Source organism: Triticum aestivum, chromosome 1B, assembly GCF_018294505.1.
Source record: "Triticum aestivum cultivar Chinese Spring chromosome 1B, IWGSC CS RefSeq v2.1, whole genome shotgun sequence".
Classification (NCBI taxonomy): Eukaryota; Viridiplantae; Streptophyta; class Magnoliopsida; order Poales; family Poaceae; genus Triticum; species Triticum aestivum.
Window position 1 is genome coordinate 70688597 of NC_057795.1, and position 19395 is coordinate 70707991.

The window sequence follows — 19395 nt, forward strand, 5'->3', positions numbered from 1 at the left end:
AAGTGTGTAGACCCTAAGGGTTCGGGAGACATACAGACATGACCGAGATGCCTCTCCGGTCAATAACCAACAGCGGGATCTGGATACCCATGTTGGCTCCCACATGCTCCTCGATGATCTCATTGGATGAACCACGATGTCGAGGATTCAATCAATCCCGTATACAATTCCCTTTGTCAATCGGTACGTTACATGCCCGAGATTCGATCGTCGGTATCCCAATACCTCGTTTAATCTCGTTACCGGCAAGTCACTTTACTCGTACCGTAGTGCATGATCCCGTGACCAGACACTTGATCACATTGAGCTCATTATGATGATGCATTACCGAGTGGGCCCAGAGATACCTCTCCGTCATATGGAGTGACAAATCCCAGTCTCGATTCGTGCCAACCCAACAGACACTTTCGGAGATACCCGTAGTGCACCTTTATAGTCACCTAGTTACGTTGTGACGTTTGGCACACCCAAATCACTCCTACGGTATCCGGGAGTTGCACAATCTCATGGTCTAAGGAAATGATACTTGACATTTGGAAAAGCTCTAGCTAAATAAACTACACGATCTTTGAGCTATGCTTAGGATTGGGTCTTGTCCATCACATCATTCTCCTAATGATGTGATCCCGTTATCAATGACATCCAATGCCCATAGTCAGGAAACCATGACTATCTGTTGATCAACGAGCTAGTCAACTAGAGGCTCACTAGGGACATGTTGTGGTCTATGTATTCACACGTGTATTATGATTTCCGGATAACACAATTATAGCATGAATAACAGACAATTATCATGAACAAAGAAATATAATAATAACCATTTTATTATTTCCTCTAGGAAATATTTCCAACAGTCTCCCACTTGCACTAGAGTTCAATAATCTAGTTACATTGTGATGAATCGAACACCCATGGAATTCTGGTGTTGATTATGTTTTGCTCTAGGGAGAGGTTTAGTCAACAGATCTGCTACATTCAGGTCCGTATGTACTTTACAAATATCTATGTCTCCATCTTGAACATTTTCACGAATGGAGTTGAAGCGACGCTTGATGTGCCTGGTCTTCTTGTGAAACCTGGGCTCCTTGGCAAGTGCAATAGCTCTAGTGTTGTCACAGAAGAGTTTGATCGGGCCCGACGCATTGGGTATGACTCCTAGGTCGGTGATGAACTCCTTCACCTAGATTGCTTCACGCGCTGCCTCCGAGGCTGCCATGTACTCTGCTTCACATGTAGATCCTGCCACGACGCTTTGCTTGCAACTGCACCAGCTTACTGCCCCACCATTCAAAATATACACATATCCGGTTTGTGACTTAGAGTCATCCAGATCTGTGTCGAAGCTAGCATCGACGTAAGCCTTTGTGACGAGCTCTTCGTCACCTCCAAAAACGAGAAACATATCCTTAGTCCTCTTCAGGTACTTCAGGATATTCTTGACCGTTGTCCAGTGTTCCTTGCCGGGATTACTTTAGTACTTTCCTACCAAACTTACGGCAAGGCTTACATTAGGTCTGGTACATAGCATGGCATACATAATAGACCCTATGGCTGGGGCATAGGGGATGACACTCATCTCTTCTATATCTTCTGCCGTGGTCGGGCATTGAGCTGAGCTCAATTTCACACCTTGCAACACAGGCAAGAACCCATTCTTAGATTGATCCATATTGAACTTCTTCAATATCTTATCAAGGTATGTGCTTTGTGAAAGAACTATGAGGCGTCTCGATCTATCCCTATAGATTTTGATGCCTAGTATGTAAGCAGCTTCTCCAAGGTCCTTCATTGAAAAAACACTTATTCAAGTAGGCCTTAATGCTGTCCAAAAGTTCTATATCATTTCCCATCAAAAGTATGTCATCTACATATAATATGAGAAATGCTACAGAGCTCCCACTCACTTTCTTCTAAACGCAGGCTTCTCCATAAGTCTGCATAAACCCAAACGCTTTGATCATCTCATCAAAACGAATGTTCCAACTCCGAGATGCTTGCACCAGCCCATAAATGGATCGCTGGAGTTTGCACACCTTGTTAGCATTCTCAGGGTCGACAAAACCTTCCGGCTGCATCATATACAGTTCTTCCTTAAGATGGCCGTTAAGGAATGCCGTTTTGACGTCCATTTGCCATATCTCATAATCATAGTATGCGGCAATTGCTAACATGATTCGGACGGACTTTAGCTTCGCTATGGGAGAGAATGTCTCATCGTAGTAAACCTCTTGAACTTGTCGATAACCCTTAGCGACAAGTCGAGCTTTATAGATGGTAACATTACCATCCGCGTCCGTCTTCTTCTTAAAGATCCATTTGTTTTCTATCGCTCGCCGATCATCGGGCAAGTCTATCAAAGTCCATACTTCGTTTTCATACATGGATCCTATCTCGGATTGCATGGCTTCAAGCCATTTGTTGGAATCTGGGCCCGCCATCGCTTCTTCATAGTTCGAAGGTTCACCGTTGTCTAACAACATGATTTCCAGGACAGGGTTGCCATACCACTCTGGTGTGGAACGTGTCCTCGTGGACCTACGAAGTTCAGTAGTAACTTGATCCGAAGTACCTTGATCATCATCATTAACTTCCTCTTCAGTTGGTGCTGGCACCACAGGAACATCTTCCTGAGCTGCGCTACTCACCGGTTCAAGAGGTAGTACTTCATCAAGTTCCACTTTCCTCCCACTTACTTCTCTCGAGAGAAACTCTTTCTCCAAAAAGGCCCCGTTCTTGGCAATAAAGATCTTGCCTTCGGATCTGAGGTAGAAGGTATACCCAATGGTTTCCTTAGGGTATCCTATGAAGACGCATTTTTCCGACTTGGGTTTGAGCTTTTCAGGTTGAAGTTTCTTGACATAAGCATCGCATCCCCAAACTTTTAGAAACGACAGCTTAGGTTTCTTCCCAAACCATAATTCATACGGTGTCGTCTCAACGGATTTAGACGGTGCCCTATTTAAAGTGAATGTAGCTGTCTCTAGAGCATATCCCCAAAAAGATAGCGCTAAATCGGTAAGAGACATCATAGATCGCACCATATCCAATAAAATGCGATTACGACGTTCGGACACACCGTTACGCTGAGGTGTTCCAGGTGGCGTGAGTTGTGAAACGATTCCACATTTCCTTAAGTGCGTACCAAATTCGTGACTTAAATATTCTCCTCCACGATCTGATCGTAGAACTTTATCTTTCGGTCACGTTGATTCTCTACCTCATTCTGAAATTCCTTGAACTTTTCAAAGGTCTCAGACTTGTGTTTCATCAAGTAGACATACCCATATCTACTCAAGTCGTCAGTGAGAGTGAGAACATAACGATATCCTCCGCGAGCCTCAACGCTCATTGGACCGCACACATCAGTATGTATGATTTCCAATAAGTTGGTTGCTCGCTCCATTGTTCCGGAGAACGGAGTCTTGGTCATTTTGCCCATGAGGCATGGTTCGCATGTGTCAAATGATTCATAATCGAGAGACTCTAAAAGTCCATCAGCATGGAGCTTCTTCATGCGCTTGACACCAATGTGACCAAGGCGGCAGTGCCACAAGTATGTGGGACTATCGTTATCAACTTTACATCTTTTGGTATTCACACTATGAATATGTGTAACATCACGTTCGAGATTCATTAAGAATAAACCATTGACCATCGGGGCATGACCATAAAACATATCTCTCATATAAATAGAACAACCATTATTCTCGGATTTAAATGAGTAGCCATCTCGTATTAAACGAGATCCAGATACAATGTTCATGCTCAAAGCTGGTACTAAATAACAATTATTGAGGTTTAAAACTAATCCCGTAGGTAAATGTAGAGGTAGCGTGCCGACGGCGATCACATCGACCTTGGAACCATTCCCGACGCGCATCGTCACCTCGTCCTTCGCCAGTCTCCGCTTATTCCGCAGCTCCTGCTTTGAGTTACAAATATGAGCAACGACACCGGTATCAAATACCCAGGAGCTACTACGAGTACTGGTAAGGTACACATCAATTACATGTATATCACATATACCTTTAGTGTTGCCGGCCTTCTTGTCCGCTAAGTATTTGGGGCAGTTCCGCTTCTAGTGTCCGCTTCCCTTGCAATAAAAGCACTCAGTTTCAGGCTTGGGTCCATTCTTTGACTTCTTCCTGGCAACTGGCTTACCGGGCGTGGCAACTCCCTTGCCGTCCTTCTTGAAGTTCTTCTTACCCTTGCCTTTCTTGAACTTAGTGGTTTTATTCACCATCAACACTTGATGTTCCTTCTTGATCTCTACCTCTGTTGATTTAAACATTGAATATACCTCAGGAATGGTCTTTTCCATCCCCTGCATATTGAAGTTCATCACAAAGCTCTTGTAGCTTGGTGGAAGCGACTGAAGGATTCTTTCAATAACCGCGTCATCCAGGAGGTTAACTCCCAGCTGAGTTAAGCGGTTGTGCAACCCAGACATTTTGTGTATGTGCTCACTGACAGAACTATTTTCCTCCATCTTACAACTAAAGAACTTGTCGGAGACTTCATATCTCTCGACCCGGGCATGACCTTGGAAAACCATTTTTAGCTCTTCGAACATCTCATATGCTCCGTGTTGCTCAAAACGCTTTTGGAGCCCCGGTTCTAAGCTGTAAAGCATGCCGCACTGAACGAGGGAGTAATCATCAGCACGAGACTGCCAAGCGTTCATAACGTCTTGGTTCTCTGGGATGTGAGCTTCACCTAGCGGTGCTTCTAAGACATAATCTTTCTTTGCAGCTATGAGGATGATCCTCAGGTTCCGGACCCAGTCCGTATAGTTGCTGCCATCATCTTTCAGCTTGGTTTTCTCTAGGAACGCGTTGAAGTTGAGGGTAACATGGGCCATTTGATCTACAAGACATATTGTAAAGATTTTAGACTAAGTTCATGATAATTAAGTTCATCTAATCAAATTATTTAATGAACTCCCACTCAGATTAGACATCCCTCTAGTCATCTAAGTGATACATGATCCGAGTCGACTAGGCTGTGTCCGGTCATCACGTGAGATGGACTAGTCATCATCGGTGAACATCTCCATGTTGATCGTATCTTCCATACGACTCATGTTCGACATTTCGGTCTCTTGTGTTCTGAGGCGATGTTTGTACATGCTAGGCTCGTCAAGTTAACCTAAGTGTTTATGCATGTGTAAATCTCTCTTACACCCGTTGTATGTGAACGTTAGAATCTATCACACCCGACCATTACGTGGTGCTTCGAAACAACGAACTTTCGCAATGGCGCACAGTTAGGGGGAACACTTTCTTGAAATTATTATGAGGGATCATCTTATTTACTACCGTCGTTCTAAGTAAACAAGATGCAAAAACATGATAAACATCACATGCAATCAAATAGTGATATGATATGGCCAATATCATATAGCTCCTTTGATCTCCATCTTCGGGGCTCCATGATCATCTTCGTCACCGACATGACACCATGATCTCCATCATCATGATCTCCATCATCGTGTCTCCATGAAGTTGCTCGCCAACTATTACTTCTACTACTATGGCTAACGGTTTAGCAATAAAGTAAAGTAATTACATGGCGTTAAATCATTGACACCCAGGTCATACAATAATTAAGAAAACTCCTATGGCTCCTGCCGGTTGTCATACCCATCGACATACAAGTTGTGATTCCTATTACAAGAACATGATCTCATACATCACATATATATCATTCATCATTCATCACAACTTTTGGCCATATCACATCACAAATCATATGCTGCAAAAACAAGTTAGACGTCCTCTAATTGTTTGCATGTTTTACGTGGCTGCAATAGGGTTCTAGCAAGAACGTTTTCTTACCTACGTAAAAGCCACAACATGATTTGCCAACTTCTATTTACCCTTCATAAGGACCCTTTTCATCGAATCCGCTCCAACTAAAGTGGGAGAGATAGACACCCGCTAGCCACCTTATGCAACTAGTGCATGTTAGTTGGTGGAACCTATCTCACGTAAGCGTACGTGTAAGGTCAGTCCGGGCCGCTTCATCCCACGATACCGCTGAAGCAAAATAAGACTAGTAGTGGAAAGAAAGTTGACAACATCTACGCCCACAACAAATTGTGTTCTACTCGTGCAAAGAGAACTACGCATAGACCTAGCTCATGATGCCACTGTTGGGGAACGTTGCAGAAAAAAAAATCTACGCTTTCACCAAGATCAATCTATGAGTTCATCTAGCAAAGAGAGAGAGAGAGAGGAGTGGATCTACATACCCTTGTAGATCGAGAGCGAAAGCGTTCAAGAGAACGGGGTTGAGGGAGTCGTACTCGTCGTGATCCAAATCACCGGAGATCCTAGCGCCGAACGGACGGCACCTCCGCGTTCAACACATGTACGGTTGAGGAAGACGTCTCCTCCTTCTTGATCCAGCAAGGGGGAAGGAGAGGTTGATGAAGATCCAGCAGCACAACGGTGTGGTGGTGGATGCAGCAGCGATCTCGACAGGGCTTCGCCAAGCTTCTGCGAGAGGGAGATGTGTAGCAAGGGGAGAGGGAGGTGCCAAGAGCATGGGGTGCGGCTGCCCTCCCTCCCCTCTCTTTATATAGGCCCCCTAGGGGGGGCGCCGGCCCTAGGAGATGGGATCTCCAAGGGGGGGGGGGACGGCGGCCAGGGGGGAAACTTGCCCCCCAAGCCAAGTGGAGGCGCCCCCATCCCTAGGGTTTCCCAACCCTAGGCGCAGGGGGGCCCAAGGGGGGGCGCACCAGCCCACCTGGGGCTGGTTCCCCTCCCACTTCAGCCCATGGGGCCCTTCGGGATAGGTGGCCCCACCCGGTGGACCCCCGGGACCCTTCCGGTGGTCCCGGTACAATACCGGTGACCCCCAAAACTTTCCCGATGGCCGAAACCTGACTTCCTATATATAATTCTTTACCTCCGGACCATTCCGGAACTCCTCATGACGTCCGGGATCTCATCCGGGACTCCGAACAACTTTCGGTTTACTGCATACTCATATCTCTACAACCCTAGCGTCACCGAACCTTAAGTGTGTAGACAAACGGGTTCAGGAGATATGCAGACATGACCGAGATGCCTCTCCGGTCAATAACCAACAGCTGGATCTGGATACGCATGTTGGCTCCCACATGCTCCTCGATGATCTCATCGGATGAACCACAATGTCGAGGATTCAATCAATCTCGTATACAATTCTCTTTGTCAATCGGTACGTTACATGCCCGAGATTTGATCGTCGGTATCCCAATACCTCGTTTAACCTCGTTACCGGCAAGTCACTTTACTCGTACCGTAATGCATGATCCCGTGACCAGACACTTGATCACATTGAGCTCATTATGATGATGCATTACCGAGTGGGCCCAGAGATACCTCTCCGTCATATGGAGTGACAAGTCCCAGTCTCGATTCGTGCCAACCCAACAGACACTTTCGGAGATACCCGTAGTGCACCTTTATAGTCACCCAGTTATGTTGTGACGTTTGGCACACCCAAAGAACTCCTACGGTATCCGGGAGTTGCACAATCTCATGGTCTAAGGAAATGATACTTGAAATTTGGAGAAGCTCTAGCTAAACGAACTACATGATCTTTGAGCTATGGTTAGGATTGTGTCTTGTCCATCACATCATTCTCCTAATGATGTGATCCTGTTATCAATGACATCCAATGCCCATAGTCCAGAAACCATGACTATCTGTTGATCAACGAGCTAGTCAACTAGAGGCTCACTAGGGACATGTTGTGGTCTATGTATTCACGTGTGTATTACGATTTCCGGATAACACAATTATAGCATGAATAACAGACAATTATCATGAACAAAGAAATATAATAATAACCATTTTATTATTGCCTCTAGGGCATATTTCCAACACATCATTCAAGTATTCTCTAGTCATCTCGTGATCTCTTCATTCTCTTGTATCTAAATTTCCTCAAGTATCTTCATTCATTTTCTAATTCTTCCCCTGTGATTCATTCTCTTTTCTTCATTCGTATCAAATTCTTACGATGGAACTTTAAAGATTCCTCTTCCTTTTTATCGTATCAATTCATTTGTTGTTTTCAAAATCGTACCGGTGGTCTGTTGAGTTTGTGCTATATCTCTCCTTAATACTTTTCAACGAGAATAAGTAGTATGCTAAACCCATTGCTTGTCATCAATTTAATTTGATGAAGGATAGACATATACTAATTCTAATTCTTCCTTCCTCAAGGTAATTCAATTCTTTCTTTTGGAGTTTGTTCATGATGAATGAATTCATAATTCCAAGTGATTTCATCTTCTCTTTTCTAGAGTTCTAAGTTTTATCTGTATCTCACCGTAGACCTTTTTCTGTTTTCTTTATAGGTGTTCGAAGGAAATCATTGCAAGGTTTCATCTTGTTCTTTTCAACCTTCACTTCCTTCATATCATTTCTTTCATTTCAGAGTTTCTTCCTGAAGGTTCTTCATGGTGGTTTGTGAATAATTTCTTTCATTCTTGAAGTGCCCTTCAAGATTCTCCTCGAAGTTAAGATCCGCCAAGATATACTCTGAAATAAACATGGTGTTCAACACATGTTTGGTTTTGAGGAGTTCAAGCATGTTTCATCTTGCATTCAAGTGTGCAAATCCTTTCTACCTTGTCTTTCGAGCTGGTCTTATGTCATTATTGACAAATTTCCCATCGTGTTTCATGAATCAAAGGTTGTGAAGTATGAGATATTAAACCCACCATTTTCTCTTCGTTCTGGAGATCCTTTCAACCCATCAATCTCTTTGTTGGAGTTATCTTGGGTTTGGTTTCACCTAAAGCCTTCCCTAAGGAATGTTGCCATTGTGGTGTGTATTTGTGATCGAGGTTTTCTCTCTATCCTGTCAGTGAAAGAAGTTTTGCATCACTTTGTTGCTCTCAAGCATCATATTTTCTGCAAATGGCTGGTTTTAACCTCAAAATTTTGAAATGTTTGCATAAGGCCATTTGAAGCATATCTATTGCTTGTTGACTATTACACCAACTCCATTCATATCTTCTTTGCAAGGATGCTCTTTCATGTTTAATTGTGTCAGAAGATGTTGGTTTCTCCTTCGTTCTTTTCGACCCAAGTATCTAACTTCAATTCTTTTGCTAAGGAAGCATCGTGTTGGTGCTCTTTCCCAAGTCCCTCCTTGTTGCCAACTTCAGGTTCTGCCTATTATTTCTGTTTTATCGGAGTCTCATCCAAGTGCTTCCATTTTCTCAAGTTCATGTTCTATGCCTTGCTTCTCTTCAACTCAAGTGGTTTCAAATTCTTTCTCGTCCTTGATGCCATCTATTATCTCTTCCCAACCTCTAGGATTCTTTGGTCTCACTCATTTGTCACAGAAGTAACTTTATTTTACCTCCTTCTCTTCCTTTTTCTGTTCTCATTCCTAGATCCCATGGAGAGATCTCTTGTAAGTGGGGAGAGTTGTGGCAGCCCGAGACCGACACTCTAGATGCCTCCCACTATTTTCCCTGTAGCCACATTAATTATTTTATTGTGGCATTAATCGTCACATCATTTGCATTGCATCGACACTCAGTTGCCATCATTTTTTCAAAAAATGCATCCCTCCGTAGTTGCCACTTCTCTCCATTGTCTTCATTGATCGTTCCCAGTCCAACCACACACTTGCATGTGCCCCAAGCATCGTTAAATAATTATTTTCAAAGTGGGATTAAAGTATTCTTGGAATGGGTTGAAATTTTACATGCGGTCTTAATATTATGTAGGTAGACCACCTGCCAAATTTCATTGCATTCGAAAGTCGTTTGGTATCCCAACCGTTAAACTATAGACGCACTATATGCGGATAAATATATGATGTTTTTGTAATAAAACTGCTTGCCGGGCTACCCGACTTCCGTCTCATCTCGGCCCAACAAATCTACATAGCCCACCTAAACCTACCCTAACCCCCTCCACTCTAGAGCCTTCAGATTGTGATCGAAGGGCTCCAAAAAAAACCCAAAACCCTGAACCCCTGCCATCCCTGCCTATTTAAGCAATCCCTACCCTACATAATTTGGAACCCTACCCCTCTTCCTCATTTTCCATGCGCAGCCTCTCCACCACCGCCACTTGTCCACCTTCTTCCTCCTCCAGCCGTTGTGGCCCTATGAGCCCACTATAGACCCGCTCGAACCCATCTAGTCCCGAGCCAGCTCATGCGCCGCCGCCATTAGAGCCCGCCTCCACCACTCGCACTTGAGCTCCCCTCACCCAGCCGCCAGCTCGCCCTCGTGCCGGATCTCCCATCGACTAGGGAGCTGCCAGAGACCGCTGCCGGAACAGGCCGACCTCGCCGACCTCGCCGCCTCTTCTCCTTTCTCCTCCATCTCTCTTCCTTTCCACTCTAACCCTCTCTCTCCCTGCTATCACCATGGATGCTACCCAAGCTCAAAGCACACGCCGCCACCTCACCTCGCTGCCGCCTCCTGCCAAATCCGGTGGCCACAACACCGCTCGATCCGTCCGTCGATGCCGCAGCCGCGTCGAACCCTCGCCATGGCCTCTGCTTCGCCAACCGGTACGCCCTCGACCCAGGATCCTCCAATCCTTCCAAACAAACGACATCCCGAACTGCTCCATCCTAGTTTTCCCGCGAGGTCGAATTTTTGCATGTCCTCAGATTTTTCACATCAGATTGCATTTCGTGATGATGGTACCATTGTGCATTGTGTCTAACAGAAATGATCTTTCTATGAAAAGTGATTTACTCTCTGTGGGCTTAATGATGGTTGCATTTGCATCCTTCATAGGATTCATCTACATGTTGTAATCTCTGTTCCAAAAGTGCATCATGTCGTAACCAGTAGAAACCTGTTAATACATTCAAACTTACGTTAATCCTTGCCACCAATCCATAACTCATATGCATATGATTCCTTCAGGTGTTTTGCACTATGCAATGTTTATTTTAATGCCATTCCCATGAATGCCATGTTCTGATCGCACACCGGAAGCAAAGATCAGGGGATTGCCAACTTGAATGAATGTAATCCGGTTATGGTGTAGGGGAGATTTATTATTGAGTTGATAACGCACTCTGTTTACTAACATTGAGAACTATGCCATGGAATGGAATATTCTCATTTCCGATTGTTGAAAACAAATGCGACTTTCAAAAGGCACATCAAATGTATGGACACAACAGTTTGCCCACTGATTCATTGATTCATTAGCTGCGCTGCTTTTGTGAGTTCCACTGGTGTGAAACTCCGAAGGGAGAGCCCTCCCTATTTCTTGCTCTTAAGTGGCTATCATGATATAAATACATTCATATTAACATAAAGTTTCATTTTGTGAAAATCATAGTAATTAATAAATGCATCCTATGAATTTGAGCCTATGAAGTAAAATGAACATTGCAATGTCTAATGCATGTACATATTTTTCATAAATATTTAAATTGGTTTACTTTTAGTGCATCTCAATTCAGCATCATAATGTTACTGTTTTGCAAATCCCTGATTTTCCCGACGTCTCTAAAACTTAGGAAAACATAGCATTTTGCATAAATCATATTAAATTAACCTTGATGCCTATGAACCTGACCTTATATGAAAAGTGTAGCATGTTAAACCAACTGTAAATGCAAATCCTTTTCATACATTTTAGCAACACGAATATTGATGTTCCATTGCTTCCAAGTAGGCATCTTGTTGTTTTGGCAGATTACAATCAACATAAGTTGTTCAGGTATGTGATGGATGATGTTATATGTATCCAGTTTGCTTGATATTTTGTTCATGTAAACAGACATGCATCTAAAATTGTAATTGTTTCATTCCAGGCAATGTGTTTGGTTAAAGCTATGGGAACACATTTGATTAACTGAAGAAATGATGGTTGAGATCCACTCTTTTAAGATGTCAAAGCTTTTTGCACCAAAATGGCATTTAGATACTAAATATGGATGCCATCTTTAGTAAATGGGAAAAATCAAGAAAAGGTGGGACAAACAATGCCAGTATTGATCATTTTTTTCCATGTGCACACCTTCTATGCTGTTACAGACTCCATCGCCACAAAGGTTGACCGTCATTTTAATGAGGTATCTTCAGAGATCCTCCAGAACTTCTCTTGTCTTGACCCTAGAGACTCATTCTCTAGGTTCAATGTGAAAAATCTTGAGACTCATATAGATTTATCAAGAGTATTTTTCTTAGTATCAACATGAACATATAGAAGATAACCTTGAGCTATTCATTATTCATACGAGAAGAATTGAAAACATGTCATGACATTGCAAGCTTGGCTAAAAAGATAGTTCAACTTGAACGATACATCATGTTTCCTATGATTTATCACCTCATTGAGTTGGCATTGCTAGTACGAGTAGTGATGAAAACAATTCAAAGAGCCTTCTCAAACGAAAATCCTTAAGACTGAGTTGCGCAACATGATGTCTGGTGGTTGGCTTAGCTATTCGGCAATGTGTTACATAAACTAAGGAGGGATATTGAAAAGTCTTCATCGTGGTAAAATTAAGAAAGACTTTCAGAAAGATGGTAGGGCATTACCATTGCCGGGGTCTTCTAAACATCTTTGAAAGTTTCATTATCGGTATGTTTCCGATTAACGAGTAAAATTTCTCGCTCTGTTGCATTAGTGGGATTTGATATGCCTCGTCGAGAATAGCTATGTTATGAACATGCTTGAGATTTATCATATTTGGTGAGAATTGCTAAAAAATAGGATGATTTATATGCCTATTTGTGAATCTCAGAGGGTTATAAGCAAAATTTGACTCTAGTGTTTGACATTTTTAGTAGCTAGATACATTTTCTAGTTGTTTGGATTTACATCTTTGAGGTAGCTATATTTAGTTTTTTAGCGAAAGCTAGATTTGGTAAAAATTATAAGAATAGTATCCCAAATCAAGGGTAATTATTTTGGTATTGATTAACAGCTATACATGGGACAAAAATGTACAGTGGTGGTCTACACGCGTCTTGTACATCTATATGAAATGAACCCTCAAAAAAATCTCCTTTCTTTTGAAAAAAGTCAATTTACAATCTAGAAGTAATTTGACAACTAAAACATGACCCATGTCAACAAAGAATTGTCGGGTTTCCAAGGTGCCTGTCATGATTTTAAGATCAGCAGTCCATTGATGTTGTCATTATTAATTTATCGATGCGATATTTGGAGATTTTCTCTTTTCTATAGTCACTACTAATTACATGTATTAATAATATATATCTTTAGAGTCGTCATTGCTCTTTTTATACTCTAACCTCACAGATTTTGTTTCACATCCTATCCACGAGTTTTCCTCGCCTTCGTTGATCCTAACAAGTAAACCCAAGCCTTAGATACAAGTGGGTAATATTTGTCAAGCCAAGTGACACCACAGAGACCATGGACGTCAAGTACCGTAATGACTTTGTCAAGAAGGTGATGCAGGAAGCCCTGGTGTTGGCAGTGGAAGGGTGAAGTACAAGGAGTGCGGCAGGAACCATGCGCTGGCTAGCGGTGGGCACGTCGTGGACGGCTGTGGGGAGTGACTGCCGTTTGGGGACCTCAACCCCGCCGACGCATCGTCATACAAGTGCATGACCTGCGGACGACATCGCAGCTTCCACCGCAAAGGTGATGATGGAGAGGTCGCCAGCGCTGCCGCGCGACGGCGACCTCTCCATCATCTTCTTGTGGTGCAAGCCGTAGTGGCAATTGCAGGCCGCCCACTTGTATGACGATGCGTCAGTGGGGTTCAGATCCCCCAACGACATCCACTCCCTGCAGCTGTCCATGATGCGCCCACCGGTAGCTAGCGCGTGGTTCCTGCCACACTCCTTGTACTTCACCCCTTCCACTGCTGGCGCCACGACCGCGTGCTTCACCTTCTTGACGAAGCCCTTAGGGTACTTGACGTCCATGGTCCCCCTGCTGTCATTCGGCTTGACAAAGATTACCCACTAGTGTCTAAGGCTTGGATTTACTAGTTAAGATCAACGAAGGCGACTAAAACTCGTAAGGATGGGATGTGAAATGGAGTCTGTGAGTTTAGGGTTTAAAAAGAGCAACAATGACTCTAAAGATAGATATTATTAATCCATGTAATTTGTAGTGACTATAGAAAAGAGAAAATCTCGAAAGATCATAGTGATAACATAATATTGGATCATGACAACATGCATGTACCGCTGATCATAAAATTAAGACGGGCACCATGGAAACCTGACCTTTTTTTGTTTGACCTTGCTCATTTTTAGCTGTCAAATTACTGCTACATCGTCACTAGATTTTTTTTGTCAAAAAATAGCTTTTTCAGTGGTCATTGTCACATAGATGGACATGACACGTGTAGACCACCATTGTACATATTTTGCCCATGTATAGCTGTTAAACAATACAACAATAATTACCCCGGATTTGAGATGTTATCCTATATACCTAAGAGATCCACCCCCACTAACCTATTTATCTTGACATGCAGCATATCCACCTCAACATGTATGCCCCACATGTGCCACCTTCTGCCACATCAGCGACTCTTTACATGGAACATTCAGTTAACAATGTGCAGAATCAACTATCCACCTGCCTTCTCTCCGTTTCCACTTTCCAGCCATAAGAGTATCTCTAGCAGACCCCTTATAGCGCCGACCGGCAAAATGTGTTTAAAGTTTGCGGAAAAACAGCTTTGCGGGCCGGTGCGCAGGATATCCTTTTTTAGGGTCCACTTTGCAGGGTCTGCTCAGCCGCCGCCCGCGCCAGCCCGTAAATCAGTAATTTGCATTTCAATTTCGGGCATGAAAAAACATTTCTTTGCTTCTTTATTTTCTTCAAGGGCATTGGATACATAATAATTCATCAAATCTTTGCTGGAATAGCAAGACCAAAAAAACAAGAACCACAGTTAGGAGTTTTAGAAGATATCCAACTTTCATAATTGCTCACACTAGTTCGACCAATATCTTCTCCATGCCTTCATTGTTGATCTGCGGATTCTTGAAATTGCATCTTCATTCTTCTTCTTTGATTCTAAAGAAGTACACGTTGCTTCTCTTCTAGTTTCTTGTCTAATTGCACATGCAGCCGTATCAATAGCCTCAATTCTACAAACGAGTGCACGGACATCAATTAAGTTTCTTCCTATCAATAAATCAATATATTCTTCTTCCCTATACCAAAATGAGCATCCACCTTCGTACACACATGATCATCTCAATAAGCTACCGAAATTGAAACAAATAGGTTGGCGAAGTCGAATGAAAAAAAAATGCTTTGTCGTTTTTGCATTTGAAGAATACCCATCCGGGGTGTTTCGGCGTGCTAGATGTTAGCTGCAGCACTGTCTGTGTGCAGTCGTCGCACTGTATGAGCGGCATCAGCGAACCGGCGAGCCGCTGCTCTAGCGCTGAGCTGGGGCGACGGCCGGCCGTGTCCCTGTCGGCAAACCGGCGACGACGGCTAAATGACAAACTAGTACCAGCATGCGGCACTAGGGCTTTACCGGGGCTGTGCGGTGTGCTCCCCGACCAATCCATGGCTTGGCGCAGCCGCCGGTGAGCGAAAACGCCAAATCCGGCGGCCGCGACAAACAGCCGCCGATCTGCAACTTTCCGGCCGGCCGAGGCAGGAGGAAGTGGTGGAGGACAATCTCGGGCGTGTGGCGGCCCGCCGGAATGATCCTGCCGGCTTGTATGGCTGGAATCATAGGCGGCGGCCTGACGGAGGTGGGTGGGGAAAAGCGCGGGCTGAAATGCCCCCCACCAACCGCTCCCGCTATATACAGGGCACCGACAGGGCGGGGGGGGGGGGGGGGGGGGAACTGTATTTTCGCCGGTTGGGGTGGGAATTTTGCCGGGCCCAGCAAAAATATTTATGGGTCCGATGCGTTTGCGGGGACTGATCGGGCAGTTTTTTTCATGTGGATCCGTATTTTGACGGTTATTTTGTCGGTGGGGCATTATACAGATTTGCTAGAGATGCTCTAAATTGCGGATACCTCTCTCCCTCCCTCGGAAATAAACACAAACCGATCGACCTCTCTCCCCCAAAATAATTGACGCCAGTTTTCTCCTTGGCTACAGGTGCAGCACGTGGGAGCCGATCTGTGCATCAAGGGTCCTCCCATGGCACGTCCGTTTGTGCTGCTCGCCTCCGCGGTTCTCTAAAATTCTCTAGGGTATGATCCCCCTCGGCCCTTGCAAGTTGGTGCCATATGTGCCCTGGTCCTCCCCTCCCGTGTGTGTCTTTGTTTTGGCTAAGACAGCCTCGGCGCTGCTGGGGATGTCAGTACCGGCCGGTTCCAGTAGAATCGGACCGGCTATAGGTGAGTTTCCAATCTGAAGATCGCTTTCTTTTCATCATGTAAAGAAGGAATTGCACGACGCCGGACAGGGCCTCACTCATGGCTTGAAGGAACGCCCAGTGTACCCGAGTCCAATCAGGTCACCATGCTATCCAATTGTCAACATCTTTCCTTCTCATGCTAGACTGCTAGAGGGAACACATTGATGTGACGCGGCAGGGCCTCAGCCATGGCGTGAAGGTTTTTCTTTTGGCTTGCAAGGAACACCCATTGTACAAGAGTCCTTTCATCTGAATTTAGAACTCTGATAGTTCTAACAGTATACAAGTTTGTAAATTGCTCCATTGAACAGATTAGTATACAATTACAAAGTGCTCTTTCCATCAGGTTATTCTCAGCCATGGTGTGGATATTTTCATTTTGGCCTAGAAGGAACGCCCAGTGTACATGTGTCCTTTCCTCTGAATTTAAAACTATGATATTTCTATTAGTATATAAGGTTGTACATTGCTCCATTGAGCAGGTTGGTATACAAAGTGCTCTTCCCATCAGCTTATTATAAGCGCTGCAATTTTAATCCATCATTTGGTATGCCTTTAATTGGAAAGTTTATGATAGATATAGAAGCATCCGAATTTAATATGTGCATATCTTAAATATGTTAGAATTTTAGCTGCTATTTTATTTCCGAAGCACATATAAGTAGATTCATGTTGACCGGCTGATTCATATAATGATTTGCTAATGTGGCCAAATAAGTTATTTCATGCAGTACATTCTGCCCATACGTGCTTCTTTACATATTGTTGTTAATTAATTGCCCTAAGAGATCTTGATTTTTCATTTGTATACATTTTTTCTTGCCTGCTGCATCCTGATACGTCTCCAATGTATCTATAATCTTTGATTGTTCCATGCTATTATATTACCCGTTTTGAATGTTTATGGGCTTTACTATACACTTTTATATTATTTTTGGGATTAACCTACTAACCTGAGGCCCAACCCGAATTGTTGTTTTTTTGCCTATTTCAGTGTTTCGCAGAAAAAGAATATCAAACGGAATCCAAACGGAATGAAACCTTCGAGAGCGGTCGTTTTGGAACAAACGCAATCCAGGAGACTTGGAGTGGACGTCAAGCAGCAAACGAGGCAGCCACGAGGGTGCCCGGCACGCCTCTGGGGGGGCGCCCTCATCCTCGTGGGCCCCTGGTGGCTCAACCGACCTACTTCTTCCTCCTATATATATCCACATAGCCCGAAACCATCCAGGTGCACCAGGAAAAACTATTTCCACCGCCGCAACCTTCTGTATCCGCGAGATCCCATCTTGGAGCCTTCGCCGGCGCTCCGCCGGAGGGGGAATCGACCACGGAGGGCCTCTCCATCATCACCAAGGCCTCTCCGATGGGTTGTGAGTAGTTTACCACAGACCTTCGGGTCCATAGTTATTAGCTAGATGGCTTCTTCTCTCTCTTTGAATCTCAATACAAACTTCTCCTCGATCTTCTTGGAGGTCTATTCGATGTAACACTTTTTGCGGTGTGTTTGTCGAGATCCGATGAATTGTGGGTTTATGATCAAGTTAATCTATGAGAAATATTTGAATCTCCTCTAAGTTCTTTTATGTATGATTGGTTATCTTTGCAAGTCTCTTCGAATTATCAGTTTGGTTTGGCCTACTAGATTGATCTTTTCTTGCAATGGGACAAGTTCTTAGCTTTGGGTTCAATCTTGCGGTGTCCTTTCCCAGTGACAGCAGGGGCAGCAAGGCACGTATTGTATTGTTGCCATCGAGGATAAAAAGATGGGGTTTATATCATATTGCTTGAGTTTATCCCTCTACATCATGTCATCTTGCTTAATGCGTTACTCTGTTCTTATGAACTTAATACTCTAGATGGAGGCAGGAGTCGGTCGATGTGTGGAGTAATAGTAGTAGATGCAGGCAGGAGTCGGTCTTCTTGTTGCAGATGTGATGCCTATATACATGATCATGCCTAGATATTCTCATAACTATGCACTTTTCTATCAATTGCTCGACAATAATTTTTTCACCCACCGTAATAATTATGCTATCTTTAGAGAAGCCACTAGTGAAACCTATGCCCCTTGGGTCTATTCTCTATCATATAAGTTTCTGATCTACTTTATTTTGCAATCTTTACTTTTCAATCTATATCATAAAAATACCAAAAATATTTATTTTATCATATTATCTCTATCAGGTCTCACTTTTGCAAGTGGCCGTGAAGGGATTGGCAACCCCTTTATTGCGTTGGTTGTGAGGTTCTTGTTTGTTTGTTTAGGTGTGTGGGACTTGTGAGGAGTCTCTTACTGGATTGATACCTTGGTTCTCAAAAACTGAGGGAAATACTTACGGTACTTTGCTGCATCACCCTTTCCTCTTGAAGGGAAAAACCAACGCTTGCTCAAGAGGTAGCAAGAAGGATTTCTGGCGCCGTTGCCGGGTAGGTCTTCGCTGAAGTCAAGACGTACCAAGTACCCATCACAAACTCATCTCCCTCGCATTACATTATTTGCCATTTTCCTCTCATTTTCCTCTCCCCCACTTCACCTTTGCCGTTTTATTCGCCCTTTCTTTTCCGATCGCCTCTTTTTCGCTTGTCTCTTCTGTGCTTATGTGTTGGATTTTTTGTCACTATGGCTCAAGATAATACTAAATTGTGTGAATTTTCCAATACCAATAATAATGATTTCCTTAGCACTCTGATTGCTCCTCTTAATGATATTGAATCTTGTGAAATCAATGTTGCTTTGTTGAATCTTGTTATGAAAGATCAATTCTCCGGCCTTCCTAGTGAAGATGTCGCTACTCATCTAAACAACTTTGTTGATTTGTGCAATATGCAAAAGAAGAAAGACTTGGATAATGATATTGTTAAATAGAAGTTATTTCCGTTTTCACTTAGAGATCGTGCTAAAAACTTGGTTTTCGTCTTTGCCTAAAATAGTATTGATTTATGGAATAAGTGCAAAGATGCTTTTATCTCTAAATATTTTCCTCCCACTAAGATCATCTCTCTTAGAAATGATATTATGAATTTTAAGCAACTTGATCATGAGCATGTTGAACAATCTTGGGAACGAATGAAATTA